The sequence below is a fragment of the Tachyglossus aculeatus genome, chromosome 18 (assembly GCF_015852505.1).
Source record: "Tachyglossus aculeatus isolate mTacAcu1 chromosome 18, mTacAcu1.pri, whole genome shotgun sequence".
NCBI lineage: Eukaryota > Metazoa > Chordata > Mammalia > Monotremata > Tachyglossidae > Tachyglossus > Tachyglossus aculeatus.
In genome coordinates this window covers 19977157-19985774 of record NC_052083.1, presented here as the reverse complement: position 1 = coordinate 19985774, position 8618 = coordinate 19977157, and the positions used below count along the sequence as shown (strand labels likewise).

At 48.8% G+C, this 8618-nt stretch overlaps 1 pseudogene; it reads right to left on the bottom strand.

The window, feature by feature from the left end:
* Positions 1 to 3755: 3755 nt before the first annotated feature.
* Positions 3756 to 8176, bottom strand: LOC119940016 (annotated as a pseudogene).
* Between the last annotated feature and the right edge of the window lie 442 nt (positions 8177 to 8618).

Sequence of the window (8618 nt, the reverse complement as noted above, 5' to 3'; positions counted from 1 at the left end):
GGTAGTCCATGTTCTCAAAACGCTTTACTGCACATTTTCCTAAAGTGTACAGCACATGGAAGAGTACAATTCACCAGAGTTCGTAGGCATGTTCTCTACCAACATTCAGCTTAGTGTCTAGAGGGAAAATGCATTTCATTTTATTGTGGTTTCACCTAAATGCTTACTATGTGCCAGCCACTGTACTATAAGCTGATTAGGTTGGACAGAGGCCATTTCCCACAAAGCTGAACGGTTTTAATCCCCGTTTCACAAATGAGGTGCCTGAGACAGAAATAATTTTAAAGGCCTGCCCAAGATCCAAAGTCCTACAAGTGGTGGAGCCGGAAAATACAGCCCAGGTCCTCTGACACCCGGTCCTGTGCCTTTCCTTTCGATCTTTCACGTCTGCGTGCTCATGTGCTTGCCTGCTTGCTTGGAAACCTCAAACCACAACTTCCCATGAGCTCCTTGTCTTGCCGGTTATAAAATCGAATGCACGAATGCACGAAATTCTCATGCACGAGTCCCCGAAGCTTATAGTGATTTTCCGTGGAAAACGATTATAGTGCAGGTTCCACAGAGAATAGTGAATGGAGCACTTACTGTGTGGCAAGCACTGTTCAGGGTGCATTTGAGAGTCCACTAGAAGTGGTCGATAGGAACCCTGTGTGTCAAGCACTGGACAAAGTGCAAGGGAAAGTCCAAAATGGTTAATAGGTAGTAAGTGCTGAACATATGGCACGAATGTTATCGTCTGTCTCCGGGATCTTTAAATTCACACTGTCCCCTGCTTTCTGGATATGGGTTCTCCCGACCAGGCAACTCATGTGAGAGCGTTGCCAGAATGTAATACCTGTCGGAGACGGAGTCGGAGGCACTGGGGTACCCATCGCACTGAAGTCTGGAGCGAGCTGGAACGAAGCTGGACCCTCATGAAACTGACCTCCTATTGGGAGGATATTCAGAGGCATATGCAGTAGTGAAGGAGGGACATTAGGTACATTCTTAGATTATCGTGGTGGCAGTGTGTCTGGAGATTTTAGCCAGACTGTGAGGTCTGCTTTCCAGGATATGGTGAGAAAAATGAATATGTAGGTTGAATGAGGCAGGTGAGCAGAGGCTATTGCCGAGGTTACAGGGTTTCGAGGCTTGGAGGATGGGGGCATTTTTTCCAGTGGTGTGGAAATGAAAAAAGACAGGGATGCTTGTGTTTGAGTATGAAGTGGGGGGAGTTCATTATTGGACATGTTAAATGTCGGTAAATGGCAGCAACGATAGGAGGTAACGTCTTCGAGAGGAGAAGGGGTAGTGTTAGAGTAGGTGAGGCTGAGTTGGAGAGGACCTTCGTGTTAAGACAGAGGAGCTGAATTTTGACAAAAGGTGCCATTCATGACTGGTTTGCGGACATTCGGGTTGGGGCTTCTCGGGGAGGAGCCCCAGGACGTTGACCCCGCCCAGGTGCTGAGAATCAGGCCAGACAGGCCCTCGTGCCGAACCGTCTTCCGGGTCGACCCCCCTCCCCAGAGTCGCCCAGAGCACGCACACAGTATCACTCAGGGTACATCAATGTGAGTGGAAACACTGTTCGGAAAGGGTCTTCTTGTGGCAGCCCTTAAGGTCACTCTCTCAAGCCAAGAAGACATGACCTTTCTCCAGGTTTTGTCTCGACATAGAAAGCACAATCAGTCCATTGCCCTCAGGTTTAGCGCGCCTCTTTCTCGCCCTTTTATCCCTTCGCCTTGTGCCACCATGGCTCTCCACACATACGATTCCCATATCAAAAGTGTTTGAAACCGGAATTAGAACCCGGGTCCTCTGACTCCCAGGCCCATGTTATCTGTATTCAGCCATGCTGCTTCTCCACGGATTTCATATCAATGATAAGCAGCGATGGCAACTCCGGAGTGCTTTGGAGTATGCCTCCTTTCAGAGTTCTGTTGGCCGTTACTTCTTCAAGGGTTATCTCGAAGAAGCAGTGTGGCTCAGTGGAAAGAGCACGGGCTTTAGAGTCAGAGGTCATGGGTTCAGATCCAGACGGTGCCAATTGTCAGCTGTGTGACTTTGGGCAAGTCACTTAACTTCTCTGTACCTCAGTTTCCTCATCTGTGAAGTGTGGATTAAGACTGTGAACCCCATGTGGGACAACCTGATCACCTTGTCTCCTCCCAGTGCTTGGAGCAAAACACCGTGGACCTGGCCAAGGAGTAAAGGAACAGTGAACATTCACTGCTGGGGGGAGCTCGCACATTTTGTATGTGAGACACAGATCATTCTCTGGTCCAGGGGGCACAACAGCGCCTGAATCCCACAGGGCTGAGGCAGAAATTTTCTGGCCTTCTGTTTCACCATGGCAACCCCACTCTATGGTAGAAGGGCAGCAGAAGGACCGGGCACATAATCTGTCCAGAAGAAGTTCACCTTCGACGATCCAGGATTGTCACGTGTGTTATTCCAGAGTAGACCTGAGGCTGTTGCCAAATCCTGATTACCAAATATCTCTAAAGATAGAGGTATGAATCAAAAAGTGTGGGTACGAAGGCTAGCTTCATTCCTCAGGTGACGTGACCAGAATTGTGGGTACAGATTTGGATGGAGGGACTGCTTTTTCCCCTACCCCTCTGTCTCCTACAGCAGGGTGGAGATGGAAGCTTTCCTGATCTCTTCCCTGACACCTTTCCCTGACACCATAGAGCAGTAGTCATCTCGGCTACCAGGGAATATTTGGCTGGAGTAATAAAAACGATGAGGTGGAAAAGTAAGGATAATGATAATATTTTATTAATATTGATACAATAATCATAAGTGATTATGATGATGGTATTTTTGAACCACCAATCACTGCCCAATCCACTCGCACTTTGTTCGAATCTAGAGGACTCATGCCCATATGGTGGTCCTGAGGGGAAAAGGTTTCTAGCACTAAAGTTCTTCAGAGTGTGAAGGAGGATTAAAAGTATCATCCTGAGTCTTTTCAGGCATATATAGAGGTACAGGATTGTACTGCTGACATGGGGCCTCGTCACTTGGAAGGAGATGTTCTCCTGTCTATTCCACAGTCTTTTTTAATAGCCTATGCAGATAGGCGGTAACGCCAAAGATGCTTGCAGATACAAAGCAATGCAGAACATTGCTAACTCACAGCTTTCATTCGAAGATTGACTGGAGATTCATACCTGATATGGACGTCGTCAATGCCCTGTCCTGTCATGCCCCCGAAATATTCTGATACACTTCTCCTCTCGTCCCCAGTCCTAGAGCATTTATTATAGTCCTCTACTACTGCTCCGACTGCTAGCTGGACGCTAGCTCCCTCATGTCAACCCTTGGCATTCTGGTCTCCCAGCTTTTATTTCCATGACATGCACAATGTAAACACTCACGACATACCATTGTCTGATAGTTGGTGGAAGGGTTAACCACGAGATAGGCACTCTAGCGTGGAGGTTTGCCATTCCCGAGACGAACCCCTCTCCAAGGGGCTAAGGATGGCTCGAGGCCATGAAAGGGGAGCATAGGACTGGAAGGATTAGCCTTACCGGGGCTGTGTGTCGGGTCTAATCAAGCAGAGGTAAGGGTAGTAGGGAAGTCAATCTCAATCTTGGTTGAGGAGGTATCGTTCGCATAACCGGCCGATGGTCAGTGGCCCTGCGTTTCGTCCCTCGTAGGTAAGACAAGGGGACAAGAGGGGTCGAAGAGGACCGGAGAAGCGAACAGGACGGAAGCTGTGGATAAGGCATTTCTCTGAGACATTGTAGAAAGGGATGACTCCAGCCTCATAATCCAGGAAAACTCCGACCCGGCGGATCGGAAGGGCCAAACTAAGCTGGGCGAAGGGGAAGGAGATCCAGAAACTGCCCCCATTTATAGACTGGAAGGCCATCAGTGAAAACATGTCCCCTGGAACAACTGGCACATTGTTCTTCCTGCTCATCGACTCGTAACACACCGCCACCTCCCACTCCGGCTTATCTCCCACCTCCACCTCCCAGTAGTGCCTCCCCGAAGTGAACACCGGGGCGCCCAGGACGCTGCCACAATTGTCGAATCGGTCCTGATGGTCGGGCACATCCTGCGGGGTCTCCACGAATATCACACTTCTCCGGTCCTGTGACACGACGAGATGGGGACTAGCTGTGTTTGGGTCCAGGGTCATGTCCACTATGGAGAGAGAAAAGGTCGCATTTCATAATTCCACATGCTATCCCTGAGTTCCACAGGTATTTGGAGAGTTTGTCAGTGGAGAGGGGGACAGTGCATGCCTGGAAAGAAAGATGGGTATTCGGCCATCTTTGTCTCCACTGCAGCGGGGAGAGCAGCTATGTATTCTGGAGTTCTTAGCCCGCTGGAATCTGGAAGAGAAGACCTCTTCCCATGGTACCCTCCGCCAGGGCTGTTGGGAGAGGGAAAAGCACCCATGGGAACCCCACCAAGATTTCGTTGAGATTTCATATCCCTAGCTCTCGAAGAGTTGGGACGGGTCTGGACCTGAAATCCCAGCCTATCGGATTGGGGATCCCTCAGGCGAACATACGGCTGCCTCTACACAGGGCGATACTCGCAGTCCTTCCTTCAGAATAATGGCGGCTGAGAGAGACAACAGTCTGACAGTCCCAGTCACGGGCTTTCGCTGTAGGTACTGTCTGAGATAGGATTCTGGGGTGAAATCTGCCAGACGACTGACTCAGGAAGAGCCCATCATGGGCTTCCACTCACCTGCATATCTGCTGAGTATTTCTCTCATCCCAGGCACCCAGCAGGCGGTCAGCTCCCAGGCCGTGGTGGCCTTTGGCCATTGCTGCAGCAGCGACACACTTCTGGAAAGAGCAAAGAGTCAGTCAAATACAATTCTCGTCCATCACAGGCCCCAGCATGTCGCGCGGAGCAATAACTTTGTGCCCTCCCCTAAAGGTCCCACAGAGCCCCTGTTGTACGTGGATTCCTTGGCCCTGCATTTCTCGGATCGTGCACAAGGAGCACAGAACATGTACGTACCTGCGCAATGTTCCTCTCGCGTCCTAAGGAGAAAGAAGACACTGGATTAGTATTTGATTTAACGAACTGTTCCCCGTCCACATCTTCCTGTAACATGGCTCTCCGTGGGGGCACTGCATCAATCCACTCTGCCCCCGCTTCATTCCAACACCTAAAACCTGGGACCCTGAGATTACATATATATATTTCCTTCTGGTCAATCAGTGTTGTCGTCTCGTGGGCTGTTGAAGCTTTGTCCAGTGTCCTGGATGGAGGGATGCAACTGGGGTCCTACCATCCAGGACCCGGCTATGGAGGAACCCCCCGAGAAAGGTAGTCATGGCTCTGGGCGTGATTCCACTGAAAACACAGAAGAGCCTCTTTGTGCTCCCTTCCCATCTTGCCTCATGCCTGGTTCCTGGACCCTCACCCGTAGGAGCTCGTTACTCCCTCTCTGGCACTTCTCCTCCAGCTCTGTGATCAGTGCCCGAAGAGTGCGGTTCTGCTGGAACAGATGCTCCTCGCTCTGCCTTAGTTTTTGCAGATTCTCCCTATCGTCGTTCTCCAGGCTCCGAAGTCGCAACTCGAGCTCCTCATCCAGGAATCGGTACATTTTCTCAAGCTCGGACACGAGATTCCGCCTACATTTCTGCACTTCCTCCTGCCGGGAAAGAGATCAGGGTGGAAAGGAGAGTCAATAAACCATCTGACATACTGAACCTCCCCAGTCCTGCTAATGGAAAAGAAGGGACCTCTCTGGATGGGATTAGAACCTTACCTTCACCAACGCTGAATTCAGTTTTTCCGTAGCTAGCACGGTCTGCACCTCTTCGATTTCTGCCCACAGGGGATGAAGAAGCTCCTGGAATCTCTCCTGAAAGACAAAACGGCTGTTTTCGATGACCTTGGGCTAAGTCCCCGGCACGCTCGGAATGCGGCTCTGATACTTTGGGCCTCTCCCAGCTAGTTCCCGGACCTCGAGATAGGGAGATATTGGCGTGGCAGCTGGCAAACACGTTCTAATTGGACTTTCAACACTTGTTCTGGGACGCCCACGGAGCGGACATCTTACCCTGTAATCCTTCGCGGCTTCTTCAGTCGGAATCACGCTGTGTTCCCCGTGCTCCTCGGAACGGTAGCAGGACACACAGATTGTGGTGTCGTCTTCCTGACAAAATAACTTCAGAGATTGCTGGTGCCTCTCACACAGCTCCTTCTCTTCAGCCGAGCCCCAACGTTGGTGAGATCCGAGCTGCTTTCCGATCACTGCCAGCCTCTCCAGACGTTTATTTGTCTCCAGGTCTTTCGGCTCGCAGGCCCCACGTCACTCTGGGCAGGAGAAAGGCTTCCGAACATCATCTGAGCACCTGAGAAGACAGAGTCGTCAGAAGCTGTGCCCACAGCTGATGGTCACGGGTTCGATGAAGTACTCCATGCAGACAGAGCAGGTCAGCTCTTCCTGGAGGCATTTGGCCAGATCCATGGCAGCCACGTTCCTCCGGAGAGAGGCCGAAATCGAGTCACTGGAGCTGCGCTGTCGATCGCCCGTTGACCTGCCTCCTGTCAAAAGATAGCCAGACGGTTGTTCCTGTCGCAGATCCCAGGAACCATTTAGAAAGAGTGAATCTCCACCATAGGAAAGTAGCACCAATGATTTCTCTGGTGTCAGACATCTGCTATGGGACTCAGCTCTGCAGGTGCACTCCCCGAAGCTCAAATACTAAGGGGCGAACTGCACTTCGTTTTTATCCGTGTGGGCAGCCTGAGTCGACGCTCTCTCTTTCCTCTATCTCGCTTGTGGAAGGTGTGAACTCTCCTTCAGGATGTGAGAAGAACTTTCCTCCAAGCAGGATCCCCTACAACTAAGACCTGGGTTCACACCTTTTTATCTGACTTAGGAACGGTAGACCACACCCGCTTACTTTCTCCTTGCCTTCTAGGTTGTTAGCCCTGCATTCCTAAACATGAATCTTGAAGGCTTAGAGTGATTTTCTATTGACAATAAATATATTGTAACACCCCTCCCCCAGCCCCCCAGCGATTAGTGCATCCTGGACGGATAGTAACCATTCTACAGCATTTATTGAGCACTTACTCAGCCCTAAGCACTGTTCAAGGTGCTTCAGAGAGCCCAGTAGAGGTAATCTATAGGAATCCTATGAAGCGTAAGGCACTGTTGAAGGAGTTTAAGCTCCGGTTGCGTGGGAGAGTACATCAGGGTGAGTAGATAGCATGCTTTGAACAAAGGTCATGAGTGTTATCGTGTGGCTCTGGGATCTTTAAAATAACATCCTCCCATGCTTTCCAGATATGTTTAGACTCCGTTGTCAGGATGTGATTCCTGTCGGAGAAGGAGTCGGTGGACAAGGGTGTCCACCCCACTGAGACGATGGAGCTAGCGGGACCCAGGCTAGGCCCACACGTGGGTGATGAAAATGTTCTGGTATTGGGAGGACATTAGAGGCTGACATCGACCCAGAGTGATCAAGTCTGCCTCTTTATTGGGTGTACGTACATAGCTGTAGTGCAGCAAGCCTGCGAAGGAGGGTTCTGAGTCCTAATCATTCATTCACTTATTCAATCGTATTTATTGAGCGCTTACTGTGTGCAGAGGCCTTTCAATATGCAGCCTCACTTTTACTCTTACCAACTTGGGTTATGCTCCTGTACCTATTGTTTTACACATTATTCAATTTAAGCATTTCTTTCCCTTCAATATAATTTATGATGTGTCTTTGTCTACAGTGAGGATGTAGCTTCCCACTTGTTTAGTACATGATTTTGCACACAGTAGGTGCTCAATAAATACTATTGATTGATTGATTGATTGAAAGGTTGATTTTCCTAGGGCAGTTATTAAGCTTCTAAAGAAAGGGCTAATTGAACTAAAATGCTTTATTCCTAAGTTTAGTTAGAATCCTGAATAATTTCCGGTTGAATAAAATAGATATTTAATTCCCCTGGTGACTTATGTCCAAACCAGTCTAGGAACTGAAAAGGTATAAGCCATAAAAATGTAATGAAGCATTATCAGTCAATCATTCACTATGACACAGAAAAGCTTTTAACACACAAACACACTCTCATTGAATTTTCTTTAGGGATTCTAATTTCCATCAAAATTTACTCTTGAAAAGATCTGTATTAGTAGATTTAAGTATTCCAAGCTGAATATCTTAAGGATGTTGAAATCCAAGAACAAGTTCTTTAGGCAATTTTCCATCAATTTATCAATCAGACAGGAGCCTTTATTGAGGGTCTGCTGTGTGTACAGAAGCATTTGGGAGAATACAATAGAATACAATAGAATAAGAAAACATGATTCCTGCCCTCAAGGATCTTACATTCCAGAAGGCAAAGTGATTCAAGGCTAGGGGTTGGGGGTGCTATTTTGATAGAGGGACAACGAGGTAAGAGAGAATTGAGTTTGATGGAGAGGCAAGACTTGAATCAAGTGAAGGGAAGTTCCAAAGTAAATCCATATGGGACATGGTGGCCTGTGTAAGTGGAGAGGGTCTAGGGATCAGAGGCTTTATAAAGGAAGATGAAACTTTTACAGAAAAGGTACGTATGGCTGAAATGGAAAGCTAGGAAACTGGTCAAAGAGAAGTGTTTAGGGATGGTAAGGTTAGAAATGGTGGAGTGACTAGTGAGGATGAGATCCA